Genomic DNA, 27,168 nt, shown 5'->3' with positions numbered 1-27,168 from the left:
CAGGCAGCTCCGAGATTAGATGTTAAAGAAGACTTATTTGCCTTCAACAAGCATGCATTAATGACAAACTTAATTTTCTTTGTTTTGGATACACATAGTTTAGGCCATGAATGAATGAATGTATAATGAATGCATGCTTAAATGAATGAATGAATGAATGCATGCTTGAATGAATGAATGAATGATGAATCAATGAATTTACAGCCTCCAAATATCATTTTTTCAGAATTATTAAAGGGAGCAATGAAATTAATTAAAGTCCATACAGATTAATTTCCATAAATTCAGACTGTAGATTCTACCTTTAGTTCCGTGAGTTGGGTCACGAACTTGCACAAAATAAGCTCCTCGGCCCACAGCCTAGGCTCTATTTTTTTTCTATATCCATTATCTTGTATCTGTACACTAGGGACGGCTTCACGACAATCGTGTATTGCTAATTTGTTGACAAGTTGGCTAGCTCTCACCAAAAAGGCTTTTTTCTGTACCTCGATGCACCTAATAATATACGAAACTAAACTAACTTGATCTTAACTGAATCATCAGATATCTTATCCTTGACGTTTGATGCCGACGGCTTAGTTTATCTATATATCTGCATTAATTTTAATTAATTTAGATTATTTTTTTATTGTCACGTTTGCCGTTCTACAACATTTTAACGGTATATCCTAGGCAATTAACGTCGAAGGGTTATATAGCATGAAAATATGTCCTTCAGCCCACTTTGTACATATCTGACCAAGTGGGCTTACTGAGCCAGCTTCATTTATCATTCCCAGCATTTATGCAAGCCTTTTTAACTCTTCATAACCCTCCATCTGATCAACTGACTTTTATAAGTAGGACACTACACTTGTATCCTTTTCAGTAACTTCCTCTGACAGCTCATTCCGGATTCGGTCCAATCTCGGAATTGGGCCGAAATTCTGACATCCTTTTTAAATCTCAAACTTCTCACCGCAAGGGAATAGATTACAGGGAAGTTGGCAGGCATATCTACATGATGTTAAGAAATAGATAGGTGTAGATGACATGTGCATGTACCTTTAATATAGTTACATCATCACTACTAACCACTCCCCATATCACAAGTATAAATACAACCACCCCACCTACTGTCCGCTCTCTAGTCTCCGTGACAGACCACGTACAGCTAGTGCTTTCTGTAATGTAACAGTATGAATAAAAGAAGTAAAGCTACAGTGTGTTGAAAACACATCTTTACAATAGGGTACTGGAAGATTGCATGGTGTCACTGCCTGCCAAACTGAAACGGAGCAGTTAATTCCCACTCTTTGTTTCCTGTCCGCCAACCAGTTAATTCTCCATGTCAATACCCCAATAGCACGTGCTCTAATTTTTAACACTAATCCCTTGTGTGGGATCTTCTCAAAGACTTTCTGAAAGTACAGATACAACACATCAACTGGCTCACCCTTATCCATTCTACTTCATACAGCCTCAAAAACTCCAGAAGTTTAGTCAGGCATGAGATCCCTTTCATAAATACAAATTAGCAATGTTACAAAATTTTAAGATTTAAAAAATCAAGTCTGCAATTTATCCCATCAGATAAAGCATAAAAATAAGTTTAATTTGACACCTAACTGATACTTTCATATCTCAAGTAATAAAAAAGTTATGGCAATTTTCATACTCGGAAATTAGCATCTTGTTCACTATTGATTTTCTATGGACATAACAAAAAAGCTGTGATCATGGACAGTCAAAAGCTCATAACATTCTTAAAAATTAAGAGAACTGAATGAAATTTTCAGTTATCATAGATTGAACCATTCTGAAACAAATATAAAATAATCTTACTTGGATGACCTGAAATTAAAGCATATAATTAGTTAGTTACCCAATTGTAGCTAATTTCAAACTTCAATTACTAGATCTAAACATCTATCAATTTCTTAATAAATAATTAACATTTTTAAATAGCCTAAGTGTCCAAATAATATTCACAAATAATTCACAATAAAACATGTTTTTAAATCTCATTTACATCAATTTATATGCCAAATGGAAGGAATTTAGTGCTCAATTGCTGTAAATTAAAGTCCATTTTAAATCAGCTTTCTAGTGGGTTCCTGTGAACGCGCTGGTTTAGAACGTTCACATTGCGCTGGATTTGTGCCCTCAAATGCCCAGAAAAATACTGCGGGATATAAAGAGCCCAAAATGAACTACTCGCTATAGTAAACTTTGTATAAAGGGGTCTTAAGAAGCCCCTTTTAATGTAAAAATAAGGTACATACCTTTAATTGTTTTCTTTATAAAACCCTGGGGCTGCGAGAGGTCGCGAGTTGAGAGAGTGATTTTAAAACTATTATAACTATTATTCGAGGCCTATAAAACTAATAATACCTTTTGCGACGGGGTCTTTCAGCGATTTTTCGTTAATGATTTACTAGGCTGAACATCTTCGATTGGAACAGCCTAGTAAAAATCGCGTTTTAAACCCGCCCCCTCTAAACAGCGCCAAAATCGCGCACACGGGCTGGGACAGATTCTCAGCGACGATTCAGGCCGGAATATCCACATATCCATGAGTTTAACATATGGTCATATATTAAACCACTCGACATTGTCTTGACACAAGGATGCAAAGTTTCCAATTGCCTTCCGGTACTACACCTCGTAATTATTTGATTTATTTTTTCTTTTTTGTATGGCTTTGTTAACATGTGATTAGTGTATAAATGTAAATAATTTGGTGTACATATAGTGGCTGGTGTACATATGGTGTACATATAGCTGCGAAATTTGTATAAGATTATTACAAACAGTTGAATAAGGGGTGGGAATTAATGAGCTTTGGCTTCTTCCTGCTCCTTTTCGGACACATACGATTTCATTAATTTTATTGATATTGTTTATGACACATTATAAATATTCTGGTTTTGTTTTTTTTTTGTATGCTGTTTCACACTTGCTTTTTATTCTTTTATTTTGTTCGAAATAAATAATAAAATAAATACATTAATAAATAAATATAGGAGCCACTGCGGTGGTGTCGGCTGCGAACTCGGAAAGTGAGTTGCAGTAGTAGTTTGCTGCAGTCATAAGTCTAGAAGTAGCATAGTAGGGGGCGACAGACGCATCATTTTAAAGCAGCAGCGTTGAAAATTATCGTAGAGCACAACTTGTCACGTAGCCTCTCTAATTGTGGCCTGGATGTATAGGGTGCAGTTGTAGAGGGATGTGCTAAATCCTGTTTCTACGAGTTTGGAGATAAGCTTGGAAGGGATAATGGTATTTGAAGCAGAGCTGCAGCATTTATATTGCATCCTCCCCACAGCTAACACTGCCCCCCAGAATAGCCTGCTCTCTCGTTGGTTCCTCTACATGTTGGTTTAGAAAACTATCCCGAATCCATTCCAAGAAATCCTCTTCCTCAGCACCCCTGACAATTTGATTCACCCAATCTATCACCCAACTTTCATAGTAACCACAGCTAGTTTGAAGGATCATATGCAATATATTCATCGAATTACATTACACATTTATATGTATTTAGAGTTTGGTAAATGGTGACAACATCTGTGCTAAATCTCTTCCCTGTGAACGTAAAGGTCAGACGCTCAATTCAACAGCAATTCAAGAGATCGCTATGAATTATCCGATCCAGAACTACTCTACCTCATCCAACAAAGTAATACCCCTTTCTTAGTTTTGCAAGTGACACTAAAAGTAATTGCGCTTGTCAAATGTGATCCTCGTCCTGAATTAAATCACATTTAATCTTCTATATCCCTGTATAAAATCGATGTTTGTACTATTACAGTCGGAGTAGAGTCATAACAAATCTAAAAATAATAATTGTTTGCAACATCCATTGAGGTGCCAAATTCACTGTACGATGATGCAATGAGGGAAAGTTGTTGACGGGTTATTTGTTCAGTGGAAAGTGTCTGAGGTGACTGAAGTGACGGTCGCACTAATTGTCACAGTCAACGTGCCCTGATTGTATAATAGGGCTCGAAACCAAACACCAGTGGATGAAAGGACTTAGCGCATTATCCAAATTCGCTGCTTCGGATGGAAAATGGGATATTCAGCAATTTACTACATAGCGAGCATATACTATCCTGTTATTGTCGCGTTTGGAATACCGGGTAAGAAATAGAAGCTAACTCTTTTTGGTGCGGTTCTTTCTCTTGTTACCCCTGGTGTGTGTTAAAACGTCAACCGCTATGTCCATCACATGTGCTTCTCGCATCAATTTTCATGTTTCAAGCTTTTGGAGTCTTTTAAAATCTGAATTACTCGCACTACTTAACCTTCGATTTAGATATGTTGCCCGTTGTAAACATAAACTGACTGGCGCTAGTGTTTTTGTGGCCAACATTTGATCCCGCTGTAATTTCAAAAATCATTACTGAAGCATGTTTTACGTTGATACAATATGCAGGGTAGATAGTCAGAACACGTTTCTTTCTGAGTGAAAGAGTCAACTACTAGAGGACAGAGACTTAATTTGAGAGGGGTAAATTTTAAGTTGGATGGGCGTGGTTGGTTTTTGCCCAGTGAATGTAGAGTACATAGAATGCGCTGCGAAAGCTCTGATGGTATAAACGTTGATGTCTGCTTATCAACGACCTTTAGATTGGATCATGAAGGAGGAATCGAAGACATAAAGATCACGTACATGCAAAGTATATTAGATTAACTTGGCAGTGTGTACGACACAGACGTCGAGGTCCGATGTCATCTACATGTAATTCATTGTTCAATGCCACGTGTACTATACATAGACTTTTACAGCAGGAAGGGACAAATAAGCCGAAGCTCAATTATTTTCCATTCTATATATTGGTTTTAATTAATTTATGTATAAACCGTTGTAAGAATTCTTCATTCTTTCATAGATATGAATAAGTAAAATATTTTAATCGCGTGCTTTTTCATTCATGTGATGGAAATACGCATGTGCCATGCTCTGGATTTCGCCTGACGTCCGCTATCTGTTACAAACTAATCCTTCCAAGTCCAATGGACTATCACAGAAGGACGGCTCCGCGTGAGCCATGCCTCTTGTTGGAGCCAACAGGACATATCCTCGTGGTGATCTTTATGCACGGCCACGTTCGCACGGTCGCTTCTGATGACTCACTCGGCTTTGATGATCATCTCTACGTTGGCCGATCCTCTTATAAACGTAAAACGCCGAGCGAAGTTCCCAAACCTGGTTCATTTACTGATAACATCTTGTCTAACTGAGGAAAGAAACTGGAATATATTTCTTGTCACTCTCGTACGATACCCGACCTATGCGATCGACATTTTTTATGTATTACTGCTTTGGAATAATTATCAATTGCTATCATAGTAAAATGTTATTTCTAAGTTCATAAGTTTAAAGTAATGATGGTTCCATTCTGTGACATGTTTGACTAATTCGAACAGCTGGATGGAGAAAATGTGTTTATATGAAATAGGCCATTATTATTTCGAAATTATTTAAAGTGATAACAGAGGCCGATGCATACTCGTGGCCCTTTCATTGCAATTGTCAACTCTCTACCCTTTGGGAAATACATTTTCGTTTATTTTATCATATTACATTAAGTAATAGGTAATGCAGCTCTTTGATTTATTCTGATGTATCTCAACTCGATCACTTAACAAACGATGTAACCGACCTATTAGTGACGTTGATATGTTGTAACAGACATTTTTCCCAACGTGTGAGTATTTGAAGTTGAACAAGTTCATTATCGTTCGGCTCCGTGTTGTATTTGGCAGAAACCTATTGCCATATAACTATATAACCATATAACAATTACAGCACGGAAACAGGCCATCTCGACCCTTCTAGTCAGTGCCGAACACATAATCTCACCTAGTCCCATATACCTGCGCTCAGACCATAACCCTCCATTCCCTTCCCATCCATATAACTATCCAATTTATTTTTAAATGATAAAAACGAACCTGCCTCCACCACCTTCACTGGAAGCTCATTCCACACAGCTACCACTCTCTGCGTAAAGAAGTTCCCCCTCATGTTACCCCTAAACTTCAGTCCCTTAATTCTCATGTCATGTCCCCTTGTTTGAATCTTCCCTACGCTCAGTGGGAAAAGCTTTTCCACGTCAACTCTGTCTATCCCTCTCATCATTTTAAAAACCTCTATCAAGTCCCCCCTTAACCTTCTGCGCTCCAAAGAATAAAGCCCTAACTTGTTCAACCTTTCTCTGTAACTTAGTTGCTGAAACCCAGGCAACATTCTAGTAAATCCCCACTCTCTATTTTGTTGACATCCTTCCTATAATTAGGCGACCAAAATTGTACACCATACTGCAGAATTGGCCTCACCGCGTCCGGTGGTGGTTGCAATCAGCTCCAGGATTGACATCATTTTCACCAGGGCAGGGATGTTTCACCAGGTACGCGAACAAAACCGATGAGATTGGCAGCGTTTGCAACGAGGATTCCTTTATCACTATTGTTCCTCTTGTTTCCATGCAGTGAACTTAATGGCAATTGTGATCCTCTCCCGTGGAAAATGCGGTCTTTCCAAGTGCATCACTCGTTACCTGGTGGCGATGGCAGCGGCAGACCTCATGGTGGTCATCGTCGTTGCATTATTGGATCAGACAAATATGATCCATAAATATTCCCGTTTATTGCTTATGACTCCAATTTGTGCTCTCCAAACTGTTTTGAGGGTTGCAACTACGGGCTGTTCCGTTTGGCTTACGGTGGCTTTCACGTTCGATCGCTTCATCGCAATTTGCTGCCAACAGTTGCAGATAAGGTATTGCAGCGAAAGGACTGCGACGGTGATTATAGTAGTGGTGACAATATTGTGCTGTGCCAGATGTATCCCGGTCTACTTTGCAATAGAGCCTTACGCCATAATTGATCACGTGCCATGGGGATGCATCTTAATAGCAGTATACCAAACTTCTTCTATGTGGAAAGCGTTCGAGTTAATTGACAGTATCTTGACACCGTTATTACCAATCGCGTTAATTCTACTGTTTAATGGGTTGACAGTTAGACACATTATTGCGGCAAATAGAGTTCGCCAAAGTCTCCGTAACAACAGCGAGAATCAGAAGGATCCAGAAGTGGAAAACCGGAGAAAGTCAATGGTTTTGCTGTTTGCTCTATCAGCCAATTTCATATTATTGTGGATGCCTTATGTGGTATCTTCTGTGAACTGGCAAATACAAAATTATTTTTACACAGACAGATATATGAGTAACCCAACATATATCCTGCAGCAACTTGGGTTTATGTTTAAATTCCTCAGCACCTGCACCAACACATGTATCTATATACTGTCACAGAGGAAAATCAGAGAGGAACTGAAGAATGGTGGGAAATTCGTGCTTACACTGAATGGTCATTGTTGTAAATAGCACGCGAATCTAATTTTAAATCTGTTGGGCGGCCGCATAAAAGTTAATGGAACTCCGATGTCGTTTTGGAAATGTATCAGGAATGTATGTAACAGTCAGTAGCTTTGTGCTGCCACGTCAGGCAACAAGATCATTTCGAATCAATACGTGAAACTGCGCATGCGCATTAAATACCTATGGCTTGATGTTTATGTCAGGAAACGTGTTTTCCAAGCCATATGTTTATTGATACCTGGTATATCGTTTTAATATCATTCAACGGACATTTATGGAAGTAGCCAAGCATCTGTAATTACAAATTAAATAAAAGTTAAAAAATCTAAAACCTTCGTTAATCTCAAAATATAATACAAGTGCATGTGGACAGTTGGCAATTGCTTTTGCACCGAAGACCGCATTCAGGTTGCAGACATTTTTTTAACTGGACAGGCGAATGACATATTCATAGTATGATTAAAAAAAAACATGAAGTCACCGGATTACTCACCTCTTTGGTATCCGTGTTTTTTCTCTCGGTGGCATTTGCAAACATTGAACAGGATCGAAAAATGTTGTACGGTTTCCCTAGAAACTGGGCGCCATCGACGAGCAGCGTTTGGTAAGTTTCTCAGTACTCATACAGTAAATGGCAAAGCACCAGTGAGCTTTGTGGAAGTTGGGTACCCTGGGTACAGGTTTAATGCTCCTATCTTTCCCTGAAATCAGAAACAGAGTTAGACAATGTGCGAAGAAGGCGTTCCGCATGATTGATTTCATACGTCTGATCAATGTGACAAATTTAATGTTGAAATCAATCAGCGGTGAAGATCAAAATATTGATCAACTACTGGAAGTAATTTCGTATTGCAGTGTTCAATGTGCATGTGCGACGCGTGTGTGATGACATATTTGTCTAAAATGGGTCCACGACGCGAAACCAAACTATCCGTAGCAAAAAATCATGCGATGTGCTGAGAGAAGGTAACAAGACAGAATGCTGCTGTGCAGATCTCCGGAGCAAATGAATAGGCAACGTTAACGGTCGAACCTTGGCTGGTGCAATGTGACTGCCATTGGGGCATACATGCGCAAAATATACGTTATGTATATGTATATATCTGTCCAAATATATTCTAATAATTCAATCCTCATCAGCAGCCTCATCTGGCAGCTAATTCCAAACGTGGAAAACACAGAGTGAAAAGGTTCGCCTTGCAATACCTCTTCAATGTTTCCCACACACGTTAAACCTTGAGCATTCATAGCAAAATTATTTGAGTATAGGAGCAGGGAGGTTCTACTGCAGTTGTACAGGGTCTTGGTGAGACCACACCTGGAGTATTGCGTTCAGGTTTGGTCTCCAAATCTGAGGAAAGGCATTCTTGCCATAGAAAGAGTACAGAGAAGGTTCACCAGACTGATTCCTGGGATGTCAGGACTTTCATATGAAGAAAGACTGGATAGACTCGGCTTGTACTCGCTAGAATTCAGAAGATTGAGGGGGGATCTTATAGAAACTCACAACAATTTTAAGGGGTTGGACCGGCTAGATGCGGGTAGATTGTTCCCAATGGTGGGAACGTGCTGGACAAGGGGTCACAATTTCAGGATAAAGGGGAAATCCTTTAGGATTGAGATGAGAGCAACATTTCTCACATAGAGAGTGGTGGATCTCTGGAACTCTCTGCCACAGAAGGTAGCGGAGCCCAGTTCATTGGTGGGGGTCAAATTAAGTTTTATTTTCTCTACCTCACCCTTGAACGCCTACGCTCCACACCAAAAACATTCGCTCCCGGTAACTCAAACTAACAATTCCGGGTAACATGCTGATGAATCTCTGCTACATTTTTTCCAACGGAATACCATCGTTCTATATCCTGGCGACCAGTACTGCACACACAACACCAGGTGTGGTCTTCCTCTGGCATCACATGCATAATCTGTCTGACATGTCATCCTCAAAACATTATCTTTTGTTCGTTGAATGTTTCTTCTGCTCTGTAGGCAATTAAACACAACCAAAGGTTGCTGACTATTGCTTCCAACTATCGTAACCTGAGACTGAAAAAGCGTCCTGACCAGAAATATCCCCTATTGCATTCGTAATAAGGTGGATGAGTTGAACGTGCAGATAGCTGTTCATGACTATGATATAGTTGGGTTCACGGAGACATGGCTCCAGGGTGACCAAGGCTGGGAGCTGAACATCCAGGGTTATTCAATATTCAGGAGGGAGAGACAGAAAGGAAAATAAGGTGACGTAGCGTTGATGATTAAAGATGTGTTTAACGCAATAGAAAATAAGGTCAATAGCTTGGCGGATGTGGAATCGACATTACAGACCAGTTGAATAACTAATTTGGTTCTGTCTTCACCAAGGAAAACATAAATAATCTGGTGTTAGGTAAATTGAATAAAGTGGTGTTAGGTAAATTGAATAGATTAAAGGCCGATAAATCCCCAGTGCCAAATAGTGGTTGCATTAATGATAATTTTTTTAAACTCTTTAAATTCTGGATTAGTTCCTGAGGATTGTAGGGTCGCTAATGTTACCCCACTTTTGCACCACAGTGGAACCACAGTGCGAACTCCATCATCAAGTACGCTGACGACACCACTATTGTGAGGCGTATCACTGACGGGGATGAGTCAGAGTACAGAAGAGCGATCGAAGAACTGTCCATATGGTGCCAGCGCAATAACCTGGCCCTCAACACCAGCAACACCAAGCAACTGATTGTGGACTTTGGAAGCAGTAGGAGGGGGACCCACAGTCCCATTTATATCAACGGGTCGATGGTTGAAAGGGTCAAGAACTTCAAATTCCTGATCTCCGAAGAGCTTTCCTGGTCCGAGAACACTAACGCAATTATCAAAAAGCTCATCAGCGCCTACACTTCCTGAGAAGATTACGGAGAGTCGGATTGTCAAGGAAGACTCTCACTAACTTCTACAGATGCACAGTCGAGAGCATGCTGACCGATTGCATCGTGGCTTGGTTCGGCAATTTGAGTGCTCTGGAGAGGAAAAGACTACAAAAAAGTAGTAAACACTGCCCACTCCATCATCGGATCTGAACTTCCTTCCATCGAGGGGATTTATCGCAGTTGCTGCCTCAAAAAGGCTGGCAGTATCATCAAAGACCCACACCATCCTGGCTACACACTCATCTCCCTGCTACCTTCGGGTAGAAGGTACAGGAGCCTGAAGACTGCAACAGCCAGTTTCAGGAATAGCTACATCCTCTCAGCCATGAGGCTATTAAACCTGGCTCGGACAAAACTCTGATTATTAACAACCACTTTGTGTTATTTGCACTTTACCAGTTAATTTATTCCTGTGTGTATATATTTATATCATGGTACTAGACTAAGCGGGACCCGTTGGTTCCCAGCTCGCACGGGAGGGCTGGACACCCTACACAATATTCAACCACTCCACCAATTCCAGTATGGGCTAGTATGGTGTTTGTGGGCCAAATGGATTTTTGGGCTGGCAGCACAGTTACTGTGGGCTGGCAGTTCTGTTCACTGAGGCCTGGCAGTACAATCACTCGGACCTGGCAGGCTGGCGGCTGAGAAACTGCCAGAAATTGTGCCCAAAACAGGTGACAGACTGTGAGAGTGAAGGGGGAAGAGGGTGGACTGAATGTATTATTGGGCTGGCAGTTCAGTCACTTACAGCTGGTGGGCTGGCAGATGACTAACTCACGGCTCATGGGCTGGCTGTGCAGTCGCTCACGCCTGGTACGCTGGCAGTTCGCTCAGTCACCCCGCCTACCTTCAAACGCCCCCCCCCCACTATGCTCCTTGCCAATCCCCTCCCATCCACACATTCAGTGCATCTCTCCACAACCCCCCCCCCCCCCCCCCCCCCCCCCCCCCAATGCACTCGTTGTGGCTCTCCCACAGAGCAGCCATCGTTATTATGGAGAGGAACAAAACTGGACCTAGGGTTGAGATTTTTGATTGGAGAAAGGCTAACTTTGAGGAGATGCAAAAGGATTTAAAAGGAGTAAATTGGGACAGTTTGTTTTATGGGAAAGATGTGGACGAGAAATGGAGTACATTTAAAGGTGAAATTTTAAGAGTACAGAATCTTTATATCCCTGTTCGGTTGAAAGGAAATCGTAAAAATTGTAAAGAGCCATGGTTTTCAAGGGAAATTGGACACTTGGTTCGGAAAAAGAGGGAGATCTACAATAATTATAGGCAGCATGGAGTAAATGAGGTGCTTGAGGAGTATAAAGAATGTAAAAAGAATCTTAAGAAAGAAATTAGAAAAGCTAAAAGAAGATATGAGGTTGCTTTGGCAAGTAAGGTAAAAGTAAATCCGAAGGGTTTCTACCGCTATATTAATAGCAAAAGGATAACGAGGGATAAAATTGGTCCATTAGAGATTCATAGTGGACAACTATCTGCAGAGCCAAAAGAGATGGGGGAGATATTGAACAGTTTCTTTTCTTCAGTATTCACCAAGGAGAAGGATATTGAATTATGTTAGGTAAGGGAAACAAGTAGAGTAGCTATGGAAACTATGAGGATCAAAGAAGAGGAAGTACTGACACTTTTGAGAAATATAAAAGTGGATAAGTCTCCAGGTTCGGACAGGATATTCCCTAGGACATTGAGGGAAGTTAGTGTAGAAATAGCAGGGGCTATGGCAGAAATATTTTAAATGTCATTAGAAACGGGAATAGTGCCGGAGGTTTGGCGTACTGCGCATGTTGTTCCATTGTTTAAAAAGGGGTCTAAGAGTAAACCTAGCAATTATAAACCTGTTAGTTTGACGTCAGTGGTGGGCAAATTAATGGAATGAATACTTAGAGATAATATATATAAGCATCTGGATAAACAGGGTCTGATTAGGAACAGTCAACATGGATTTGTGCCTGGAAGGTCTTGTTTAACTAATCGTGCTACATCTTGGCAGGACAAATCAAAATAGGACGTACATGGTAAATGGTAGGGAATTGAAGAATGTAGGTGAACAGAGCGATCTGTGAATAACTGTGCACAGCTCCCTGAAAGTGGAATCTCATGTAGATAGTGTGGTAAAGAAAGCCTTTGATGTGCTGGCCTTTATAAATCAGAGCATTGAGTATAGAAGTTGGGATGTAATGTTAAAATTGTACAAGGCATTGGTGAGGCCAATTCTGCAGTATGGTGTACAATTCTGGTCGCCTAATTATAGGAAGGATGTCAACAAAATAGAGAGAGTACAGAGGAGATTTACTAGAATGTTGCCTGGGTTTCAGCAACTAAGTTACAGATAAAGGTTGAACAAGTTAGGGCTTTATTCTTTGGAGCGGAGAAGGTTAAGGGGGGACTTGATAGAGGTTTTTAAAATGATGAGAGGGATAGACAGAGTTGACGTGGAAAAGCTTTTCCCACTGAGAGTAGGGAAGATTCAAACAAGGGGACATGACATGAGAATTAAGGGACTGAAGTTTAGGGGTAACATGAGGGGGAACTTCTTTACTCAGAGAGTGGTAGCTGTGTGGAATGAGCTTCCAGTGAAGGTGGTGGAAGCAGGTTCGTTTTTATCATTTAAAAATAAATTGGATAGTTATATGGATGGGAAGGGAATGGAGGGTTATGGTCTGAGTGCAGGTATATGGGACTAGGGGAGATTATGTGTTCGGCACGGTCTAGAAGGGTCGAGATGGCCTGTTTCCGTGCTGTAATTGTTATATGGTTATATGGTTATCGTGCCTATTAGGTTCTATTGTGATGAAGACCACACAGTATTAAAACTGCAAAAAGGTTATATTAAAGTTTAAAACGTGAATGACTCTTAAAATATAAGAACAATTGACGTTTTAAAGATGAGATGTATTAAGTTTTTACCTGTTGTGTCTTGTTGTGTCTTGTTGTTTTCTGCTGCTCACTGCCACTTGATGACTATTTTCTGTTGAGAAAAAGAGACAATTTTAATATAGAGAAAGTCAGCGGTCAAATTTTAAGAAGGAAAATCTGAGAATATCACAGAAGTCATCATTCAACGATTAATGACAACATTCTTGGGCGATGTTCCATCCTTCAGGAAACCATTGACATTTCCCTTCATATGTCTGTTGATCTAGTGTGTTGAGCCAAAGGTACTGGTTTCCAGAGGGCTAGTAGGGAGTTTGTGGGCTGAATGGAATTTTGGGCTGGCAGCTCAGTCACTGAGGGCTAGCTTGTCAGTCAATGAGGCTTGTACTGGCAGGGGGGGGGAGGCACCAAAATGCTTAGTGTTGCTGAAGACATCTGGAAGAATTATGTCCACAACTTCAAAACATTCTCTCCTAATCATTGGGCATTAATCCGAAACAATGACTATTACTTACCTCGTGAAATGTGCCGTCTTAGAGTTCTTCTCGATGTTGCACAGTGTATCCTCGGCCACTTGGATGGGTATCTTGAATCGAGAATGTGTAGTTCTTCCACCAGGCAGATATCTATCTGCTATCCCAGAGGATACTGCAGCAATAGCCACATCACCTTGCCCTCTAACATTTCATGACATGATGTTGAAAAAGAACCCGAAAGACAATTTCAGCTGTTAATGAACACTGAAAATTTGGTGCAAAACATTTTTTTGAGGTGGGGGCTGTCAGGTGGAGTGCGGGGTGGTAAACATCGTGCAGCCAAGGGAGGGGCACAGCTTCAGCTGGGGGTTCTCGTGAGCTGATCAGAAATGGGGGCGGGGGGTTCATGCAGGAGATGAGGGCGGCTTCAGTAGGGGGTGCATCCTATAGCCAGGCGGAGGGCAGCATCTTGAGGTGGGGGATGTCAGTGGAGGAGAAGGGACAGTGAGCGATTTACTCATGACCTGTGAACTCACTCATTGCCGGGATTAACTCATGCCCTTTAAACTGATTGTCTCTCACGGCTTGTGGACTGACTGATGCCCGACTTCTGGAGTCACGTCCGACTACCGTAAACTGAAAACGGTAACATCTACATTGAGGAACAGCTTCTTCCTGACAGTCATCACGCTATTAAACATAATAAATAAGCTCTGAACTACGAAATACTATATTATTACACACACACGCACACGCACACACGCACACACTCACTCACAAACACATACACAGACTCATCCCCCTCCTCATGACCCTGCCCTATGGGTGGAAATGTCGTGCAGCCAAGGGGAACTTCAGGCGGGGGTTATCATGAACTGATGAGAAGGGGGTGCGGTGTCCTCAACCAGGGGATGTGGACGGCTTCAGCAGGGGGTGTGTCCTATAGCATGGCAGAGGTGGGGGATGTCAGTGGAGGAGGTGGCGGATGTCAGTGGAGGAGGGGGGCAGTGAGCGATTTACTCATGACCTGTGGACTCACTCACTGCCTTGGGATTAACTCATGGCCTTCGGACTGACTCACAGCTTGTGGACTGACTGATGCCCGACTTCTGGAGTCACGTTTGACTTTTGTAAACTGAAAACTGTAACGTCTACATTGAGGAACAGCTTCTTCCTGACAACCATCACGCTATCAATAGTATCAAAGCGAAGGATGATGCGTACAAATTAGCCTGAAAAAGCAGAATACCGGAGGACTGGGAGAAATTCAAAGACCAGCAGAGGAGGACAAAGGGCTTAGTTAGGAAAGGGAAATAGATTATGAAAGAAAACTGGCAGGGAACATAAAAACTGACTGCAAAAGTTTTTATAGATATGTGAAAAGAGAGAGATTAGTTAAAACAAATGTAGGTCCCTTGCAGTCAGAAACAGGTGAGTTGATCATGGGGAACACGGATATGGCGGACCAATTGAATAACTACTTTGGTTCCGTCTTCACTGAGGAAGACATAAATAATTTGCCGGAAATAGCAGGGGACCGCGGGTCAAAGGAGTTGGAGGAATTGAGTGAAATCCAGGTTAGCCGGGAAGTGCTGTTGGGTAAATTGGATGGATTAAAGGCCGATAAATCCCAAGGGCCAGATAGGCTGCATCCCAGAGTACTTAAGGAAGTTGCTCCAGAAATAGTGGATGCATTAGTAATAATCTTTCAAAACTCTAGATTCTGGAGTAGTTCCTGAAGATTGGCGGGCAGCAAACGTAACCCCACTTTTTAAGAAGGGAGAGAGAGAGAAAATGGGGAATTACAGACCAGTTAGTCTAACATCGGTAGTGGGGAAACTGCTAGAGTCAGTTATTAAAGATGAGATAGCAGCACATTTGGAAAGTGGTAAAATCATTGGGCAAAATCAGCATGGATTTACGAAAGGTAAATCATGTCTGACGAATCTTATAGAATTTTTCGAGAATGTAACAAGTAGTGTGGATAGGGGAGAACCAGTGGACGTGGTGTATCTGGACTGGCAAAAACTAGAAAGCAAACTGTTATCTAAATGGTGGCCGATTGGGAAAGGGGGAGATGCAGCGAGACCTGGGTGTCATGGTACACCAGTCATTGAAGGTAGGCATGCAGGTGCAGCAGGCAGTAAAGAAAGCGAAAGGTATGTTAGCTTTCATTGCAAAAGGATTTGAGTATAGGAGCAAGGAGGTTCTACTGCAGTTGTACAGGGTCTTGGTGAGACCACACCTGGAGTATTGCGTACAGTTTTGGGCTCCAAATCTGAGGAAGGACATTATTGCCATAGAGGGAGTGCAGAGATGGTTCACCAGACTGATTCCTGGGATGTCAGGACTGTCTTATGAAGAAAGACTGGATAGACTTGGTTTATACTCTCTAGAAGTTAGGAGATTGAGAGGGGATCTTATAGAAACTTACAAAATTCTTAAGGGGTTGGACAGGCTAGATGCAGAAAGATTGTTCCCGATGTTGGTGAAGTCCAGGACAAGGGGTCACAGCTTAAGGATAAGGGGGAAATCCTTTAAAACCGAGATGAGAAGAAACGTTTTTCACACAGAGAGTGGTGATTCTCTGGAACTCTCTGCCACAGAGGGTAGTTGAGGCCAGTTCATTGGCTATATTTAAGAGGGAGTTAGATGTGGCCCTTGTGGCTAAGGGGATCAGGGGGTATGGAGAGAAGGCAGGTACGGGATACTGAGTTGGATGATCAGCCATGATCATATTGAATGGCGGTGCAGGCTCGAAGGGCCGAATGGCCTACTCCTGCACCTAATTACTCTGTTTCTATGTTTCTATTAAAGATCAGAAGTAAGCTCTGAACCACGAAATACTATATTATTTCACACACACACACACACACACACATATATATTCACATGCACTCACACACATATGCACACACATCTCACACACATATACATACACATCATACACACGCGCACATATTCACATACACACACATATACACACGCACATATTCACACACACACATACACACATATTCACACACACACATACACACGTATTCACTCGCACACACATTCTCATACACATATTTACACGCACCGACTCATTCACGCACCCACAAACTCAATGACACACACATTCACACAAAGACTCACACACATACACATAGACTCATGCACACACACATGGACTCACTCACTCAATCACACACACACACATATATATATTCTCACACACACATATATATACACACACACACACACACACACACACACACATATATATATATATATATATATATATATATATATGTATTCACACATATATACACACACACATGTATTCACACACAAATTCATATATATATTCACACACATACATATATCCACATATATATATATATATACACTCACACATATATCCACGCACACACAGATATATCCACGCACACATACATCCATGCACACACATATTCACGCACACACATATTCACGCACACACATATTCACGCACACACATATTCACGCACACACATACTCACACACACACATACTCACACACACACAGACGCGTATATATTCACACACACGCGTATATATTCACACACCCACATAAATATATACACACACACACACATACACACACAAACACTATAATACAGTGTGCAAAACGAATATTCAAATCCTGCTGTAGTCTTTTGCTGAAACAAAATGATTTGCTTTTAAATAACGTCCAACAAACACACACTTATCGTAGAGAAAGCAGCCGAATATTTGAATCTTCAAATCCTGCTGAAACACAATGCTGCAACAAACACACATACACAGCTTTTGCTGAAACAGAATGCTTCAACAAAAACACACACATAGCTTTTGCGGAAAGACATTGCTGCAACAAAAACACACACATAGCTTTTGCTGAAAGACATTGCTGCAACAAACACACACGCAGCTTATGCTGAAACAGAATTGCAGCATTTTCTGAAACACAATGCAACTTTTGTTGAAACACAATGCAGCTTTTGTTGAAACACAATGCAGCTTTTGCTGAAACATTTGCAGCTTTTGCTGAAACACAATTGCAACTTTCGTTGAAACACAATTGCAGCTTTTGCTGAAACACAATGCAGCTTTAGCTGAAACACAATGCAGCTGTTGCTCAAACACAATGCAGCTTTTGCTGAAACACAGTGCAGCTTTTGCTGAAACATGAATGCAGCTTTTGCTGAAACACAATTGTAGCTTTTGCTGAAATGCAATGCCGCTGCGGCTGCAACCAACAAACAATTACCAGTTCTGTAGAATGTTTCAACACCTCGTGCACGCTGTGGGCAGCGCCATCTTGCCTCCGACCGGACATGACGTAATTGCAGCCGGCTTGGCGATCACCGGAAACGACTACATCGCCGCCATCTTGCAATAGTCAACATCACAAAATGAGCGCCAATTTTAAATTTAAACGCAGTTCTGGTCCAAATAAAAGCTTTATTCGTGCTTTATCTGCCTGAAAACGTTGCAACAAATCTATTTCAATTTACATGAACATTTCAAAGACAATACAGACGTCATGCCTGAAAACGCTTGCAACCACTTTAAAACCCAAGAGAAACACATTTGTAAACGCTTTATAACAATAACAAATGTTTTTTTATTTTCAATACACATTTCAAAGACAATATAGATAGACACATTTACAAATGCATTTCATGTTCAATACACATTTCAAAGACAATACAGATAGACACATTTGCAAACTCTTTCCAACAAAAAATGCCATGAAACGTCAGACCATGGTGAATGGTTAATAACATACATAACAATTGGCTGAACAGGCGTATGGAGGGGACTAACCTTGGAGTAGAGCTGCAGCTCAGAGAGCCGTGACCCTTTCACTTCGTTGTCCGGAAGAAAGTGATTGAAGCAATACACTTCCGGATGTTATAGTCCCCTTCTCCCTCTGCTGCCAGCGGGGGCAGCAGAAAGAATAGGGAATGTTGTAAAAGCATTAATATCTCTGTCATATTTAATCGACGGGAAAACTCCTCAGCACACATGCGGCGGAGGGGGGCTCTGAGCGAGGAGGCCAAAGATGACGGCCGTAGGTGGCGGCGTTCTCTCGGAAATCGCAGCACAAATCAACAAAAGTGGTCAAGAACAGAGTTTTAGCAAGATAGATTGTCTTACACAATGTAAAACATGAAATATGTATAATACTCCCTGGCACATATTATCTTCTATAATTTGGAGGCAACAACGTATCCTTGGTTATCATGCAGAGGGCTATCGTCATTTCTGCAACATAACAACAATATATCGAGCTGTAGCAGGGTCTAGAAAGAAGAACGGTAATGATAGGACTCAAACAATATTTCTTTGTATTTATGTTCATATGAGATTAATTTGAAAAATTAAAATAGATATTTGAGGATATTGGTTTATTTTACATTGCAATCCTTTTCTGTTTTCATTTTCCTCTTTCAATTGATTTCAAGACGCTGAAAAGCCCGAACCAGGCGAATTACCTAAAGAGACAGTTCCTGATGGTGAAGAAGATGATCCGGCGCCAAAGATAAAGAAACTGCTACTCTTTGTCAAAAAACAGCATTTGTCCAGCACCCTGACCGCAGTAGATGAAGCTAGATGCAACCTGTTCCTTTTGTTAACAAAATCAGAGGTACTTCTTCCACCAACAACACACTCTCTCAGAAAGCGGCATGAGAGGAAATTACCAGGCTGCTGTACGTTCAAAATGCCTGGAACAGTTTCCACGTAGAAACATAGAAACATAGAAACATAGAAAATAGGTGCAGGAGTAGGCCATTCGGCCCTTCGAGCCCGCACCGCCATTCAATTATATCATGGCTGATCATCCAATTCAGTATCCTGTACCTGCCTTCTCTCCATACCCCTGATCCCTTTAGCAACAATGGCCACATCTAACTCCCTCTTAAATATAGTCAATGAACTGGCCTCAACTACCTTCTGCGGGAGAGAATTCCAGAGATTCACCACTCTCTGTGTGAAAAATGTTTTCCTCATCTCGGTCCTAAAATATTTCCCCCTTATCCTTAAACTGTCACCCCTTGTTCTGGACATCCCCAACATCGGGAACAATCTTCCTGCATCTAGCCTGTCCAGCCCCTTAAGAATTTTGTAAGTTTCTATAAGAAATCTTCTAATTCTAGCGAGTACAAGCCGAGTCTATCCAGTCTTTTGTCCAAAGGGACATGGGTGGAAAATTGTAGGTGGTGAATTAGACATTGACTCGGGATGATCTGCCTCCAGCACCAAGCACGTTGCTAGAATGAACATACTGTTCATGCAAGAAAACAAACTGTGTGAAATCAAGTGCAGGGAAATAAAAATGCTCATGTCAGCAGCATGGTATGCCATGTGCAGATTTACGTAAGTGTGTTGACTGCAGAAACCCTATTACTGCAAAATACTTGAAATCTGATGTAGAATATTCTGATGAAGATTATATGTAATATGAACAAATAAATTGGGGAAATAAATGATTAAATAACGTTTTGTTTTAATGTCGATCGTTTCACTGCTTACATATGGTAATTGCGTGCTGGTGCATGACAAAGCGCCGGTACACCCACCCATACACACATACATCCACACACACACACACACATCCGTACGCACACATACATGCACACATACATCCACATATCCACACACGCATCCACACACATACATCCATCCACACACACATACATCCACATGCATCCACACATACATACACACATCCATGCATTCGCACATACATACATCCACACATACATACACACTTACATTCTCACATCTACAGACACACGTTTGACACGTATACACAGACACACACACACACAAACTACAGATACTCAAACATTGCAACACTTTTGGAGTTATTTTAGTTTAAAAGTAATAGCCCTCATTTGCAAAGGACTTCTGCGGCAGTCTCATTCAAAAAACACACTCACAATAATATTCATTAAATTATTTGTGTATAATATAATTATACTTAATTATATATGATTACAGTCATATTCACAAGTTACATATCTATGTAGTAAATGGACTGCAACCCGGAAATAGGCTCCCCATGGTGTAATATGGGCATTGGGCATTAATTAAGTTGCAACCTTTGGCAATGACGAGTTATGACTTCCTTCTCAATTAAATTTCATTAAAATCGGTGCAAAATGTCATGTTGTTCCGAGACGTGGGCCACGAAAATTGATTTCTGGACCCATTTGCTATGTTCGGCCCAAATCCTCAACACAGAAAATAGGAGCGGGAGTAGCAAATTCGGCACTTCGAGACAGCACCGCCATTCAATATGATCATGGCTGAACATCCAAAATCAGTATCCCGTTTCTGCTTTTCCCCATTACCCACGATTCCTTTAGCCCTAAAAGCTAAACCTAACGCTCTGTTGAAAACATCCAGTGAAATAGCCCCTGGTCTGTGGCAGATTATTCCTCAGATTCACAGCTCTCTGGGTGAAAAAGTGTTTCATCATCTCTGTCCTAAATGGCCCACTACTTATTCTTAAACTATGATCCATAGTTCTAGACTTCTCCGACGTAGGGAGCATTTTTTCTGCATCTATCATTTCCAATCCGTTAAGAATTGTGTATGTTTCTATAAGATCCCCGATTACCCTTCTAATTTCCAGCCAATATAATCCATGTCGACCCATTCTTTCATCATACGTCATTCCCGCCATCCCGGGATGTAAGCTGGTGAATGTTCAGTAGTCACTGCCTGCCATTCTGAACGGGAGCCGTTATTGTCCCCTCTTTGTTTCCTGCCTGCCAACCAGTTTAGATGGTGTCAATGAAGGGAAGTTGGTGTTGCTTGATCGTCTGGGCAACGTCCACAACGCTGCAATTGCTTCGGTCCTTAAAATGAGCTGTTCTCAAACCATAGGTGGACACCGAAAGCTCGAATAACTCAATGGGTCAGACGGAATATCGGGAGAAAAGGAATGGGTAAAGTTTTGTGTCGAGACCGTACTTCAGATAAATAGTCAGGGGATTGGCTCTAGCCCAAGTGGGGGGAGAGGGGTGACAACAGTTAAAGGCCAAGGACGGGCAGTCTTTGTTCAGAACTGCTGTAGATTTGGGAGGAACATCAACGGCAGATTAGCAAGAGATACGACTGATTGGCTCTAGCCCAAGTGGGAGGAGAGAAGTGAGTCAGAGGGGTGAACACAGTTGAAAACTGAGGAATTTTTGAGTAGTTGGGATCACGGAGACATGGCTCCAGGGTGACCAAGGCTGGGAGCTGAACATCCAGGGATATTCAATATTCAGGAGGGATAGACAGAAAGGAAAAGGAGGTGGGGTAGCGTTACTGATTAGAGAGGGGATTAATGCAATAGAAAGGAAGGACATTCGTTTGGAGGATGTGGAATCGGTATGGGTAGAGCTGCAAAAGACTAAGGGGCAGAAAACGCTGGTGTGTGTTGTGTACAGGCCACCTAACAGTAGTAGTGAAGTTGGAGATGGTATCAAACAGGAAATTAGAAATGCGTGCGACAAAGGCAAAACAGTTATAATGGGTGACTTCAATCTACATATAGATTGGGTGAATCAAATTGGCTGGGGTGCTGAGGAAGAGGATTTCTTGGAATGTATGCGGGATAGTTTTCTAAATCAACATGTAGAGGCACCAACGAGAGAGCAGGCTATTTTAGACTGGGTATTGAGTAATGAGGAAGGGTTAGTTAGCAATCTTGTTGTACGTGCCCCCTTGGGCAAGAGTGACGATAATATGGTTGAGTTCTTCATTAGGATGGAGAGTGACATTGTTAATTCAGAAACAATGGTTCTGAACGTAAAGAAAGGTAACTTTGAGGGTATGAGACGTGAATTGGCCAAGATTGACTGGCAATTAATTCTAAAAGGGTTGACGGTGGATATACCATGGAAGACATTTAAAGACTGCATGGATGAACTACAAAAATTGTTCATCCCAGTTTGGCAAAAGAATAAATCAGGGAAGGTTGTACATCCGTGGATAACAAGGGAAATCAGGGATAGTATCAAAGCGAAGGATGATGCGCACAAATTAGCCAGAACAAGCAGCATACCGGAGGACTGGGAGAAATTTAAAGACCAGCAGAGGAGGACAAAGGGCTTAATTAGGAAAGGAAAAATAGATTATGAAAGAAAACTGGCAGGGAACATAAAAACTGACTGCAAAAGTTTTTATAGATATGTGAAAAGAAAGAGATTAGTTAAAACAAATGTAGGTCCCTTGCAGTCAGAAACAGGTGAGTTGATCATGGGGAACAAGGATATGGCGGACCAATTGAAAAACTACTTTGGTTCCGTCTTCACTAAGGAAGACATAAATAATTTGCCGGAAATAGCAGGGGACCGCGGGTCAAAGGAGTTGGAGGAATTGAGTGAAATCCAGGTTAGCCGGGAAGTGGTGTTGGGTAAATTGAATGGATTAAAGGCCGATAAATCCCCAGGGCCAGATAGGCTGCATCCCAGAGTACTTAAGGAAGTAGCTCCAGAAATAGTGGATGCATTAGTAATAATCTTTCAAAACTCTTTAGATTCTGGAGTAGTTCCTGAAGATTGGCGGGTAGCAAACGTAACCCCACTTTTTAAGAAGGGAGGGAGAGAGAAAATGGGGAATTACAGACCAGTTAGTCTAACATCGGTACTGGGGAAACTGCTAGAGGCAGTTATTAAAGATGGTATAGCAGCACATTTGGAAAGTGGTGAAATCATTGGACAAAGTCAGCATGGATTTACGAAAGGTAAATCATGTCTGACGAATCTTATAGAATTTTTCGAGGATGTAACTAGTAGCGTGGATAGGGGAGAACCAGTGGATGTGGTGTATCTGGACTTCCAGAAGGCTTTCGACAAGGTCCCACATAAGAGATTAGTATACAAACTTAAAGCACAAGGCATTGCGGGTTCAGTATTGATGTGGATAGAGATCTGGCTGGCAAACAGGAAGCAAAGAGTAGGAGTAAACGGGTCCTTTTCACAATGGCAGGCAGTGACTAGTGGGGTACCGCAAGGCTCAGTGCTGGGACCCCAGCTATTTACAATATATATTAATGATCTGTATGAGGGAATTGAAGGCAATATCTCCAAGTTTGCGGATGACACTAAGCTGGGGGGCAGTGTTAGCTGTGAGGAGGATGCTAGGAGACTGCAAGGTGACTTGGATAGGCTGGGTGAGTGGGCAAATGTTTGGCAGATGCAGTATAATGTGGATAAATGTGAGGTTATCCATTTTGGTGGCAAAAACGGGAAAGCAGACTATTATCTAAATGGTGGCCGATTGGGGAAGGGGGAGATGCAGCGAGACCTGGGTGTCATGGTACACCAGTCATTGAAGATAGGCATGCAGGTGCAGCAGGCAGTAAAGAAAGCGAATGGTATGTTAGCTTTCATTGCAAAAGGATCTGAGTATAGGAGCAGGGAGGTTCTACTGCAGTTGTACAGGGTCTTGGTGAGACCACACCTGGAGTATTGTGTACAGTTTTGGTCTCCAAATCTGAGGAAGGACATTATTGCCATAGAGGGAGTGCAGAGACGGTTCACCAGACTGATTCCTGGGATGTCAGGACTGTCTTATGAGGAAAGACTGGATAGACTTGGTTTATACTCTCTAGAATTTAGAAGGTTGAGTGGGGATCTTATAGAAACTTACAAAATTCTTAAGGGGTTGGACAGGCTAGATGCAGGAAGATTGTTCCCGATGTTAGGGAAGTCCAGGACAAGGGGTCACAGCTTAAGGATAAGGGGGGAAATCCTTTAAAACCGAGATGAGAAGAACTTTTTTCACACAGAGAGTGGTGAATCTCTGGAACTCTCTGCCACAGTGGGTAGTTGAGGCCAGTTCATTGGCTATATTTAAGAGGGAGTTAGATGTGGCCCTTGTGGCTAAGGGGATCAGGGGGTATGGAGAGAAGGCAGGTACGGGATACTGAGTTGGATGATCAGCCATGATCGTATTGAATGGCGGTGCAGGCTCGAAGGGCCGAATGGCCTACTCCTGCACCTAATTTCTATGTTTCTATGTTTCTATGTTTCTATGAATTTGCTTTGTAAATTGGTAAATCAGGCAATTTATCAGTCAATTTAAGCAGGACAGCTCTTAGCGAGCGGCAGTGAGTGAGGGACCTTGTGACGGAAGTGCCCTGTGAGTAAAGTGTGAGTCTTTGGCTCGAGAGTCTTCGGCTAGGAGGCTGAGTGAGAGGTGACCACGCAATACGCTTGAGAGGTAGAGACGAAAGAAGGAGATGTCAGGCAAGCTGATTCAGTGCGATGCTTGCAGTGTGTGGGAGGTCAAGGACACCGCTGGTGCCTCTGGCTGCTACAAATGCGAAAAGTGCATCCAGATAGAGCTCCTGAAGGGCCGTGTTGGGGAACTGGAGAAGCAAGTGGATGACCTCCGGTTCGTACGAGAAACGGAGTCGTTCCTCGACAAGTCCTACAGTACGATTGTTACACCTAAGGTACTGGAAGAGAGAAGGTGGGAGACAGTGAGAAAGGTAGGGAAACATGGAATGCCAACGTCCCCGGGTGGTGTACCTCTTGTAAACAGGTTCATCCGCTTAGAAGCTGTTGGGACAGAAGACGTTAGCGGCGGACTGGCCTGCGATGCGAATAGGGCTGTTGAGCCAAAACCAGAAAGGCCTAAGGCAGGCAAGGCCATTGTAGTGGGAGACTCCGTCGTGAGAGGTACGGACAGGGATTTCTGCGGCAACAGACGGGATGCAAGGATGGTGTGCTGCCTTCCCGGTGCCAGGATCAAGGATGTCACGGACAGAGTGCAGAAAATCCTCAAGGGCGAAGGTGAACATCCGGATGTGGTAGTGCATGTCGGCACAAACGATGTCGGAAAGAAGGGGATGAATATTCTGCAGCGTGACTTTAGAGAGCTCGGAAAAATGTTGAAAAGCAGGACCTCCAGTGTTGTTATCTCCGGTTTGCTTCCAGTTCCCCGTGCTGGCGAGAGCAGGAACAGGGAGATACGGAACAGGGAGATACGGGACCTGAACGCGTGGCTGAGGAACTGGTGCACGGGGCAGGGATTTAGATTCTTAGATCACTGGGATCTGTTTTGGGGTAAGGGGGAACTGTACAAAAGGGATGGATTGCATCTTAACAGGTGTGGGACCAACATTCTGGCAGGCAGGTTTGCCACTGATACGCGGGTGGCTTTAAACTCAATAAGGGGGGGGGGGTGTCGAATGGGATAGTGGAGGATGGAGTTAAAGGGAAAGGGTTTCTTAAATGTGTGAGTGTAGAGACCGAGGGGTGTAAAATGAGGGTAGAAGCAATAGGTAGCAAGGTGAAAAGTAAAAGTGGCGGGCAGACAAAACCAGGGCAAAAATCAAAAAGGGCCACTTTTCAACATAATTGTATAAGGGGTAAGAGTGTTGTAAAAACAAGCCTGAAGGCTTTGTGTCTCAATGCAAGGAGCATTCGTAATAAGGTTGATGAGTTGAATGTGCAGATAGCTATTAATGACTATGATATATTTGGGATCACGGAGACATGGCTCCAGGGTGACCAAGGCTGGGAGCTGATCATCCAGGGATATTCAATATTCAGGAGGGATAGAGAGAAAGGAAAAGGAGGTGGGGTAGCATTACTGATTAGAGAGGGGATTAACGCAATGGAAAGGAAGGACATTAGTTTGGAGGATGTGGAATCGGTATGGGTCGAGGTGCGAAACACTAAGGGGCAAAAAACTCTGGTGGATGTTGTGTACAGGCCACCTAACAGTAGTAGTGAAGTTGGGGATGGTATCAAACAGGAACTTAGAAATGCGTGCGACAAAGGCAAAACAGTTATAATGGGTGACTTCAATCTACATATAGATTGGGTGAATCAAATTGGCAGGGGTGCTGAGGAAGAGGATTTCTTGGAATGTGTGCGGGATAGTTATCTAAATCAACATGTAGAGGAACCAACGAGAGAGCAGGCTATTTTAGACTGGGTATTGAGTAATGAGGAAGGGTTAGTTAGCAATCTTGTTGTACGTGCCCCCTTGGGCAAGAGTGACCATAATATGGTTGAGTTCTTCATTAGGATGGAGGGTGACATTGTTAATTCAGAAACAATGGTTCTGAAATTAAAGAAAGGTAACTTTGAGGGTATGAGACGTGAATTGGCCAAGATTGACTGGCAATTAATTCTAAAAGGGTTGACGAATTCTAGCAAAGAATTCCAGAGATGCACCACTCTCTGTGTGAAAAATGTTTTTCTCATCTCGGTCCTAAAAGATTTCCCCCTTATGCTTATACTGTGACCCCTTGTTCTGGACTTCCCCAACATCGGGAACAATCTTCCTGCATCTAGACTGTCCAATCCCTTAAGAATCTTGTAAGTTTCTATAAGATCCCCCCTAAATCTTCTAAATTCTAGCGATAACATACCATTCACTTTCTTCACTGCCTGCTGTACCTGCATGCCTACTTTCAATGACTGGTGTACCATGACACACAGGTTTCGTTGCATCTCCCCTTTTTCCAAACGCCACATTTCAGATAATATT

At 42.2% G+C, this 27,168-nt stretch overlaps 1 long non-coding RNA gene across 1 annotated transcript; it reads right to left on the bottom strand.

The window, feature by feature from the left end:
* Positions 1–2,689: 2,689 nt before the first annotated feature.
* Positions 2,690–18,010, bottom strand: LOC129716185 (uncharacterized). Its single transcript, XR_008726607.1, has 4 exons — positions 17,927–18,010; positions 13,211–13,271; positions 7,870–8,077; positions 2,690–5,228 (listed from the first exon to the last, which is right to left on the bottom strand). It is a non-coding gene; the product is annotated as an uncharacterized LOC129716185 (long non-coding RNA).
* Positions 18,011–27,168: the final 9,158 nt, after the last annotated feature.

The sequence above is a fragment of the Leucoraja erinacea genome, unplaced genomic scaffold (assembly GCF_028641065.1).
Source record: "Leucoraja erinacea ecotype New England unplaced genomic scaffold, Leri_hhj_1 Leri_182S, whole genome shotgun sequence".
NCBI lineage: Eukaryota > Metazoa > Chordata > Chondrichthyes > Rajiformes > Rajidae > Leucoraja > Leucoraja erinaceus.
Note: the sequence above shows the minus strand (reverse complement) of the source record. Positions and strands in the feature narration are given on the sequence as shown.